Here is an 11,032-nt window from a genome sequence, read left to right on the forward strand (position 1 = left end):
TGCTCTACTCCTGCTCCGATTCCTTGAGGCTTCATTTCATACTTTGTTGTCTCCAAAGAAGAGCGTGATATAATGTGTAAAGATCTCAGATGTTGTGAACGAGTAAAAATGGGGTGTTTATGTATCGATTCAGATGGCATTGATTCAACAATCACAACTATGCAGTCATGAGTAGGCAGACAATTCCCTCCATGAATAAAGGAAATCTACTGCAGAGCTCACACAAAGGGAGTCCTTCCCCTCAGTAAACTCTCACATTACCCAACATATCAGCAAACGCAGGACGCACTGCGTATGCTCGAGCCAACAAAGGGACCCCGGGTGCCTGATGTCACTGGACTAATGAAAGGACGGTGGGCGGAGCTGGAGGACCTGGCGGGAGGTTGGTCCAACCATTCAAAGTGAATGTAGGGCGGAACAAGACCGCGTGATCACCTTCGGGTGCGGCGCAGAGTCACTGTAATGAATGCTCAGGAAGTTATGGAGCGAAAGGATACGGCAAGGAAAGAAATAAACAGAGGAAAACGGGAGAAAAACCGTGTTGCTAAGAGCGGAGAGGTTTTACAAACAAAATGTGCACGTCGGAAAACACAAATTTGAACGTCCCAGGTTCGTGTTTGCAGTATACGGGGAATTGCCTCAGCGCGGCTGCAAGTCTGCGTGCACGCCGCCATCTTTATTCGGGGCAACGACTCACTGGACACGTGCGTGGCCGCCATCTTTGTAGAGGGCAAGATGCAGCAAGCGCATGTGCAGCCTTTCCCTGGTACTGAGACATTGGGCAGGATTTACTCAGAGCACATTGAAACTCAGAAAAATAGATGTTTATTTCTGGATTTGTGTCGTCATTCATTTAAATGATTTGGTATCGTAAATGAGTTTGCATATCATACAAAATTGGAGATATTGTGGATAGGGAAGTATGTTACCTCAGATTACAATGAGATATTGATCAGATGGGGTTTAATTTAGATAAATGTGAGGTGTTGTATTTTGGAAAAGCAAATCAGGGCAGGACTTGTACACTGAATGGCAAGGCCCTGGAGATGCTTGTCGATCAAAGTGACCTTGGATTGCAGGTTCATAATCCTTGCAAGTCAAGTTGCAGGTACATAGGATGATGAAGAAGGTGTTTGGTAAGTTTTCTTTCATTGGTTTGAGCATTGAGTATAGGATGTGGGAGGTCATATCGCTGTACAGGACATTCGTTAGGCCACTTTTGGAATAGTGTGTGCAGTTCTGGCCTGCCTCCTATCAGAAGGGTGCTGTGAAGCTTGAAAGGTTTCAAAAAAGACTTACAAGGATGTTGTTCGGGCTGGAGGATTTGAGCTGTAGGGTGCGGCATAAAAGGCTGGGGCTGTTTTCCCTGGAGTGCCAGAGGCTGAGCAGTGATGTTATGGAGATTTATACAATCATGAGGGGCATGAATAGAGTAAATGAACAAAGGTGTTTTCCCTGGAGTAGGAGTGTTCAGAAGTAGAGGGCATTGCTTTAGGGTGAACGGGGAAAAATTTCAAAGTGACCAAAAGGGCAACTCTTTCATGCAGTGGGTGGAATGAGCTGCCAGAGGAAGTGGTGGAGGCTAGTACAATTAAATTTTGTTAAAGGCATCTAAATAGACACATGATATGATTAGGAATCTTTTGCAGGGAAATGGGCCAAGTGCTGGCAAATGGGATTAGATTAGGTTTGGATACCTGGTTGGCTTGGATGAGTTAGACTGTCGGGTCTGTGTCGGTGCTATACATCTCTATGACTGTGGGGTCATAACAACTTATACTGCTCTGTTTCTTCTCTGGGCTCCCTTATGACCACTTTGTCATTATCTCGCTTTCTCAGTCTTGAACAATGGGTGTATATTTGGTCTGTTTAGTATTTTACGATTACTTTTACAGACATTTTTGTAAGTTATTATTTTCTCTGCCGTTCAGCCCCTGACCATGTGCTGCTTTTTCATTTTTTTCTGGAAAATCTTTGACAGTCAAGAATTATTTTTTCCAATAAGCAAGTGTATTTTCCTTCCATTTCTGACTTTCAAATTCTACACCATTTTCATTACCTGTAATCCGTGTTGCACTCCCTGAAACATCAACTGTGTTTCTCCTTCCACAGATACCAGTGATAAATGCCAAAGCCCAGTTGCCTGTGGAGTGGGTGATGTTTGACTTTCTTGTACAGCTGCAGTTTGTGTGGTGAAGGTGCGCCCACAATGTGGTTGGGTAAGAGAGATTACAGAGTATTCATGACAGCAGCAGTGATGATTTGAAGATAATGTCCAAATCAAAAACAGTTTGTAGTTTTATTATCCTGCTTATAATTTCACAAAAATATTAGTGGGAATTTCAGACATCAGGCCAGAGAAGGATGATATTAGGTCAGGTGACCAAAAGCATTGCCAAATAAGCAGGTTTTGAGGAATGTCTTAAAGGAGGAAAGCAGACCTGAGAGGTTTTGCCTGCGATTTTCAGCCCTTGTTGCTTTGGCAACTGTAAAAGCAGCCACACAGGTGAAGTAATGAATTAACAGATCATTGGGAGTCTGGAAGAGAATGTTGTCGAGGTCTCAAAGGGTGTGTTTTGCAGCGAGCTCGGGATGATCACAACAAGGAATTGAATCCAGGGTGAGAATTTTAAATTGAGGGATATGGGACTGATGCTGACAGGTGAGACTAGATTGGGTTGGGATATCTGGTCGGCATGGACGGGTTGGATTGAAGGGTCTGTTTCCATGCTGTACATCTCTGTGGCTCTATGTTGTTGATTATGAATAGGAGCCTTTTGATGGATCAACAAGTTTTGGTACGAGGGAGTACTTGGGTAGCAGAGATTTAGAATTTCTTGAGATTACAGGGAGGTTGAATATGGTAAGCTGGCCAGGAGTGTGTTTGGATAATGAAGTCTGGAGAAAACACAAGGTGGATGAGAGTATATGAGCTGAGACAAGGGTAGACACAGCTAGAAATAGAGGTTTTGGAGTGGGACTGGGCTGTCACCCTCAACTCACCTCCGGGATTCAACTGGTTGCCAGATTGTGAATCAGGGCGGTACCACAATCGGGAACTGAGTGGCCCTGGTGGAGCCTAAAATGAGTGTCACTCAGCTGACTGTTGCTGAACATCTGCAGCTTGATAGTCCTGTTGATGACATCTTCCATCACTTTACTGCTGATCGAGTGTGGACTGATAGATGGAAATTGGCTGTGTTTTTGTGTTGAACATGCCTGGGCAATGTTCCACATTGTCGGTAGCTGCCAGTGCTGGAGTGGTACTCGGTTTGGTGGGTGGCAAGTTCTGGAGCACAAACCATCAGTATTATTGCCAGAATATTGGCAGGGCCCGTAGCCTTTGCACTACTTAACCATTTCCTGATGTTATTCAAACTGAATCAAACTGGCTTAAAACTTACAGCTGTTATGTTGGAAACCACTGGAGAAGGCTGAGATGGATCATCCCACTTTGCACTTCCGGCTGCAGATTTCTGCAAATGCTGTTGTCTTATCTGGTGCATGGGTGTGTGAGGTCCCTTCATCAGTAAGGGTGGGGATATCTGTGATGCTTCCTACAGTGAGTTGTTTAATTGTCCATCACCATTCACAACTAGGTGTGGTAGAACTCCAGAGGCATGGTGGCACAGCGGTTAGCACTGCTGCCTCACAGTTCCAGAATCCCAGGTTCTATTCCCGCATCAGGCAACTGTCTGTGTGGAGTTTGCACATTCTCCCATGTCTGCGTGGGTGCTCCGGTTTCCTCCCACAGTTCACAAATGTGCGGGTTAGGTGAATTGGCCACTAAATTGCCGTAGTTTTAGATGTAGGGGAATAGTCTGGGTGGGTTGCTCTTTGGATGGTTTGTCTAAGTAATCTAATCTAAAAAAATCCTCTTAAATATCATTCCTAACCCCCTCTGTACTCCTCAAAGATGTATCTTAAAGTTGTTCTCTTTAGTCAACGTTTCCAGCATTCATGAAGCACTTTAGGAGAATTGTCAGTGTGAAAGGCTCCATACAATGCAGGAAGTTGTTGTTAATGTCTGACATTAGGAGAAACAGGAATTAACCCTCTCTGTTATACCTGATGAATAGCAGCAAAAGCAGGAAACACTGAGCATGCTCCAGCCCACAATGGGCCTCTGGTGATTGATCTCAGTGCAGGACCAATAAGATGATGGGGATGGGTCTGGAAGATGAGCCAGTGCTGGTTGATCCTCCAACCAATCTGAGTGAATGAGGGGCGTGGCTATACTCAACCACGTGATAAGCTTCACTGGCAGCACAGTGTTATTGCGACCAAGCCATTGGAAATGTGTGAAGGTGCAGGGCACGGTTAAGGAAAGATCTATTGACCAGGAAGGGAAGGAAATTTTAATGGAATGGGCTGAGACGTTTTACAGAACTTAGTGCACATCGGAAAACACACATTTGAAAATCTCAGGCCCGTGTTTGTGGCAAACCAGAAAATGGTGAAAGGCATGAGTGATCACCATCATCCTTATTGGGGGCAGTGATCCACAGGACACGTGTGTGGCTGTCGACTTTGTGAGGGGCAAGCTGCAGGGGGACGCATGCGCAGCCTTCCCTGGCAGGGAGTGATAGGGCAGGATTTACACAGTGTCAGAGTCAGGATGTTTTCAATGTCAAAGGGTGTGATGCTAGAAAATCACAGCCGGTCAGGCAGCAGCCGATCAGTGGGAAGGAAGATGTACATGTAGGACAGGTCAAGAGGACGGTGCTGAGTTGGAAGGCTGGATCTGAGATAAGGTGGGGGGAGTGGAAATGAGGAAACTGGTGAAATCCACATTGATCCCATGTGGTTGGAGGATCCGAACACAGACGATGAGGCATCAGATGCCTGGGATTTGGCGGTGGAGGTGGCCCAGGACCTGCATGTCCTTGGTGGAGCGGGAAGGGGAGTTAAAGTTTTGGGATACAGGGTGTTTGGCTTGTTTAGTGTTTTACTGTTCGTTCACAGACCTTTTGTAAGTTAATTTTCCTCTGCTGCCCAACCACTGACAATGTGCTGCTCTCTAAATGGACTAAATTTTCCACAGTATCTTTGCCAGTGAATAATTCTTGTTTTCAACAAGAGTGCATTTTCCTTCCATTTCTGACCATTAAATTTTGCAACATTCTCACTTCCTGTAATGCATTTAGCACTCCCTGTGTTTCTCTCTCCACAGACACCAGTGATTAATGCTAAAGCCCCATTGCCTGTGGAGAGGGTGATGTTTGACTTCCTTGTATAGCTGCAGTTCGTGTGGTGAAGGTGCTCCCACAATGTAGTTGGGGAAGAGCTGTTACAGATTGTTCACTGCGACAGTGAAGAGTTGACAATGTGTGTGCAAATCAACAACAGTTTGTATTTTTATCATTTTTATAATTTCACAGAAGTTGAGAATTTCTGACATAAGGCCACAGATGGGGATATTAGGTCAGGTGATCAAAAGTATTGCCAAATAAGCAGGTTTTCAAGAATACTTTAAAAGAGGAAAGCAGGTCTGAGAGGGTCAGGGTGCGAATTCCAGATTGTGTTGCCTTGACCGTGTCGAAACAGCCAGACCGGTGAAGCAATGAATAAATGCATCTTTGGGAGTCTGAAAGAAAATGAGTTGTCGAGGTCTCACAGGTTGTATGGTGCAGGGAGACAGGGATGTTCACAGCCAGGAATTACATCAAGAAAGAGAATTTTAAATTGTTGCTTGTAAATAGGAGCCTTTTGATGAATCAGCAAGTTTTGGTACAAGTGAACACTTGGGCAGTAGATTTATAGATATTCTTGAGTTTATATGTAAGTTGAATGTGGGAGGCTGGCCAGGACTGTGTTTGGATAACGAAGTCTAGAGATAACACAAGGATGGATGAGTATTTCAGTAAATGAGCTGAGACTAGGGTGGAGTTGGGTGATGTCACTGATGTAAAAATAGCAGTTTTGGAGTCTGGCTCCTCCTCATCACTCCCCCTCACCAATTCACAAATTATGTTCCTTGTTCTGTCTGTCTTTTCTGGTTATGTCCTTCTCTCTAATTCTGCTAAGAACTAATATTTGACATCAAGGTTGTTGGAAAATCCTGCTCCATCTCCACTCTCCCTTTCCTTTCTGAATTCTTCATATGTGGTGTCCATCCAGGATCTATCTTTGTCCCCTCCTGTATCTTACCTACATACTGCCAGGATGTGACATCGTATTGGTTTCACATTTAAACTGACAATGCCCAGCTCTCTCTCCCCATCATCCCTCTCCATTGCTCCACTGTTACTCATTCATCAAACTGCTCACCACACGCCTACAACTTGATTGGCTGCAATTTCCTCCAATGAAACACTGCAATGATTAAATCCATTGCCTTCAGTTGCTATTACAAATTCCTTTCCCTTACTGCTGAGCCCCTCCCTCTCACTGGTAAATGCCTGAGGCAGAACTACACTCTTCACAATATTGCTCTCATATTCTGACCCCAAGGTGATCTTCTGAACAGACATCTACACAATCACAAACACCAGGAATTCCAATCTCTAAAATGTTGCTTTTCTCCACCTCACCCCAGCTCCATTGCTACTGAAACCCCTTACCCATGTCTGTGTTGCATTAAAGTTGGCAAATCTAAAACAGAACCCTTGATTCTGCAACTGACCCAGAGTCTGGTTCTAGGTTCCCTCATGATGGGACACATCCTCTCAGTATTTACCCTGTCATACCCCTTAATAAGCCTATATGTTTCAATAAGATCCCCTCTCATTCTCCCCCAAATCCAATGAGTCGAGTCCCAACTTCTTCAGCCTTTTCTTAAAAGATAGTCCCTGCAAACCAGGGATCATCCCACTCAATCTTCTCTGAATGCTTCAGATGAAGTGATGTATTTCCTTAAATAAAGGGACCAAACCTTCTCTCATTACTCCAGATGTGGTCTCACTTGCACTATATAAAGTGGCTCTCAGATATATACTCCAAACTCTTATACTGCAAATCCCCTGAAATCAGGAACAATATTCCTTTTCCCTTCCTGATGACCTGTTGTAACTGTGTGCTAGCCTTCTTTGTTTCCTGCAGTTACCCACGGGTCCCTTTTGTGTTGCAGGTTTCTACAGTTTCCACCATTTAAATAGTCCTCTGTTCTTTTATTACCTCCTCCAAAATGAACAACTTCACATTATCCCAAGTTATGCTCCATTTACCAACTTATCCACTTCTCCAACGAATCCCTCTCTGTAAGCAGTTTATAATCCTTCTGGAAGTTTACTGTTCTGCAATTTCTAGGAGATTCCCCCCTCATTCTTCTAAATATTTCCAGGGAGCACCGGGCAGTGGGAAGCATGCTGAGTTGCTGTCTTTTCAGAGAGACTCTTTGGAGTAACTGTGAGGACCTTGCTGCCCATTGGTCAGAATGGAGACAACTTGCCCATCAAGCTGCATGAACCTTTCACTCCCCATGTCTTATTGATGAGGCACAGCGGCAACACGGAAGGAAAGAAAAGGAAGCAAATCCTACTCTCCGCATCTCACTGACTCTTGGAACATTCTGTCCCATGTGTCAAAGATCTGCCCTGTTCAGTCACATGAAGTCCCAAGGTGGAAACTCATAGAAACCCAGATAGATTTCCCCCTGAACTGACTGCTGACCTCCACAAAGAGTAATGTGTACAGTCATCCTGGGCCAGGAGGAGGGGATGGTGTGAGTTACTAACCTGACCTGACAGTGACAGATTTTATAAACTTGTATTACAGGATACTACAGGTGGATATTCAGATGGGAATCTCAGTAATTGTAACGCAAAACTCTGACTGAATTACTCAATTCATCAGGACCTGGATATTTGCACTGTGTGTGAGTATTTTGTTCCTGCTCAATTCCATTTTCTGCATAAAAATTCTCCTTTGAATCAAACCACCCTGTCAATAGATCTCCCCGAAATCTTCAATATGTGTCCAGTAATCCTTTTTTGATGAGTGTAAGGTTTAACATCCTAATGTATATGTTTTGTAAGCACTTGTCTCTCAGCTCCCTTCAATTTCCTTTGCTGCAAGGAGAACAATCTCAGTTTCCCCAAACCCCAGATTCCCCAATGTCTGATTGTTGTCTATAAGGCACACATGGGTTGTGTTGGAACATTCTCCACTTGCCTGCATCAGTGCAGCTCCCAGCAATGTTAAAGAAAGTGAACATCCTCCAAGAAAAAGCACTCTGCCTGAGTGAAGTCCCATCCACCACATTCAGCATTCCCTCTCTCCACCCCCGAGGTACAGTGGCATCACTGCGCAAAAGGTATAGTCAGTATTGTCCTACCAGACCATCGGGCTGCTCTCTCGTTAGGGAGAGACGTCTGGTGGTGGTTTAACCTGAAGGTTACCACAGCCCAGGCAAGGGGAGAGGTTGAGAACAAGAGTCCATCTATAATAGATGGATAGTCTTGATATGTATTAACAACACCCATGTCCCTGCAACTAAAATCCCCCATTCCTTGAACCATCCTGGTAACTCTCCTGTGCCCCCTCTCAGGGACCCTGCCATCCTTCCCAATGTGTTGGGCGACCTCTGGTTTGCATAGACCCAGCTGCTCTGTATCCCTGCGGGTGATGTCGTCATCGAGCAACAGTTGCACTAAACCTCACTGTCTGTGACGGTGGGAGACACAGAAATCCCGAAAACATTTGAGATGTATTTAGTGTGCACTTGCGATGCCATGATACATGACACTTTTCCACAAGTAATGGAAAATAGATGAGGATAATTCGGTGGTAGTTTTTTTTCTCACAGACCCGATGGACCACCAGACCTTTTTCTGTTCTGTAGACCGCTGAGATGTTTATTATAGGAATATGACAGGCTCCATTGGACATCAGGTCAGAAAAGGTGATACGAGAATAGATGACACGTGATTGGTAAATGTTTTGGGGAGGAAAGTGAGACGCAGAGGTTTAAGAGGAAATTCAGAAGCTCAGCACAGGAATTGGAAAGGGCCATCATCAAGTGAGAAATAAACATTGGGCATCCTGAAAGCTGGAAATAAAGAAAGGCACATCTAGCAGAGCTTTGAGAGACTGGAGGGGATTAGACATGGGGAGGATAATGAAACTGGAGGAGATGCAAGTTGGAAAGGATTGTGAGGATGGAGGATATTACAGAGATAGAGATATTTGTGATAGAGATTTTTGGATTTTGAGGCTGGAGAGGAATTATAGAGATGAGGAGGATTTGTAAGGCAGGATGAGGTGGCACTGATAGGGAGAGTTCCAAGCATAGAGGAATTTACAGAGGTAACGAGTCATAAAGTTATACAGCATCGACACAGACCCTGTGGTCCAACCGGTCCGTGTCGACCATAAATTCGAACTGAACTAATCGCATCTGCCTCCACTTGGTCCAAGTCCATCCTACCATTCCCTATTGATATATGGGTCCAAATGTTTTTTTTCCTATTAGAATCCCATTCCGCTACCCTTTTGCTCTACATTTACCCCTGACTAATTCACTCAACTCAATCATTCCTGAACACTATGGGCAATTGAGCGCAGCCAGTTCACCTACCCTGTACATCTGTGGATTGTGGAAGGAAACGGGAGCACCTGGAGGAACCCACGCTGACATGGGGAGGAATATGCAAACTCCACATGGACAGTGACCCAATACAGGAATTGAGCCTGTGTCCCTGGCGCTGAGAGGTAGCAGTACGAACCGTTGAGCCACTGTGCTACCCTGAAATTGTAATTGTATTCACAGCTGCCACGTCCTCTGCAAGTTTATTCCACATGTGAACCACTCTCTGTGCAAAAACAAAAAATAAAATCCAGAACTTCTTTTTAAAGCCTTCCTTTTCTTACGTTAAAAAGTATGTCCCCAATCTTCAATCGCGCCCCCTCCTGGAAAGGGCACCTGCTGTTCACATTACTGAACCTCTTTGGGCGGCACGGTGGCACAGTGGTTAGCACTGCTGCCTCACAGCGCCGGAGACCCGGGTTCAATTCCCGCCTCAGGCGACTGACTGTGTGGAGTTTGCACATTCTCCCCGTGTCTGCGTGGGTTTCCTCCGGGTGCTCCGGTTTCCTCCTACAATCCAAAGTTGTGCAGGTCAGGTGAATTGGCCATGCTAAATTGCCCGTAGTGTTAGGTAAAGGGGTAAATGTAGGGGAATGGGTGGGTTGCGCTTCGGCGGGTCGGTGTGGACTTGTTGGGCCGAAGGGCCTGTTTCCACACTGTAATGTAATCTAATCTCTAATCTAATCTTTAGGATTTTATAAACCTCTAATAAGGTCACCACTCAGCCTCCTGTGCTCCAGTGAAAAAGGACCCAGCCTATCCAGACTCTGCTTATAAATCAATCCCTCCGTTCCCATCACCATCCTGGTAAATCTCTTCTGAACCTGCTCCGATTTAATAATATCCTTCCTATAACAGCACAACCAGAACTGGGCACAGTATTCCAGAAGAGGCCTCACAACACCCTGTACAACCTCAACAAAACGTCCCAACTCCGAGGTTCAAAGATCTGAGCAATGAAGGCAAATGTGCTAAACCCCTTCTCAACCACCGTGTCTGCATGTGACACATACTTCAAAGACCTGAACCCCTCGGTCTCTTTGTTCCATATCACTATCCGAGGCCCAACTTTTAATCAGTGTAAGTCCTGCCCTCGTTTGTTTTACCAAGATGTAATATTTTGCATTTATTCCAATCCAAAAAATCACAAACATCCTTCGAGTATAAAGGCAAGAATAGTATACTTAAGAGTAAAATCAGTAAGGCAAAAAAGGGGACAGGACTCCGCTTTGGCGAATAGGATAAGGAATAGGGAAAGGGTTTTTAGAAATGCATTAAGAGCAAATGGGTCACTAGAGAGAGAATAGGCCACCTCAAAGATCAACAAGGCAGCCTTTGTGTGGAGACGCAGGAGATGGGGTTGTTGGGGGGATACTAAACAAGAGGCATCAGTGTTTACTGTGGAGAAGGACAGATTTGTGGGGGTTGTCAAGATTTGAAATTGTGAGGGTGATGAGATGGGAGGAGATTGGAGGATGTTACAGAGATTGAGATATTTGTGATACC

General features: G+C 44.9%; 1 long non-coding RNA gene across 2 annotated transcripts; it reads left to right on the plus strand.

Annotated features, from left to right (window-relative positions):
• The first annotated feature begins 2,159 nt into the window (after positions 1–2,159).
• LOC148138566 (uncharacterized) lies at positions 2,160–10,479 on the plus strand. 2 transcript variants are annotated; one of them, XR_015753913.1, is made up of 3 exons: positions 2,160–2,219; positions 7,717–7,816; positions 10,385–10,479. It is a non-coding gene; the product is annotated as an uncharacterized LOC148138566 (long non-coding RNA). The 2 variants fall into 2 exon arrangements; XR_015753912.1 differs by lacking the exon at positions 2,160–2,219 and adding an exon at positions 5,263–5,348.
• The last annotated feature ends 553 nt before the right edge of the window (positions 10,480–11,032 follow it).

Source organism: Chiloscyllium plagiosum, unplaced genomic scaffold (genome assembly GCF_037043375.1).
Source record: "Chiloscyllium plagiosum isolate Xiang-an unplaced genomic scaffold, Cpla_swu_hap1 HiC_scaffold_40, whole genome shotgun sequence".
Lineage (NCBI taxonomy): Eukaryota > Metazoa > Chordata > Chondrichthyes > Orectolobiformes > Hemiscylliidae > Chiloscyllium > Chiloscyllium plagiosum.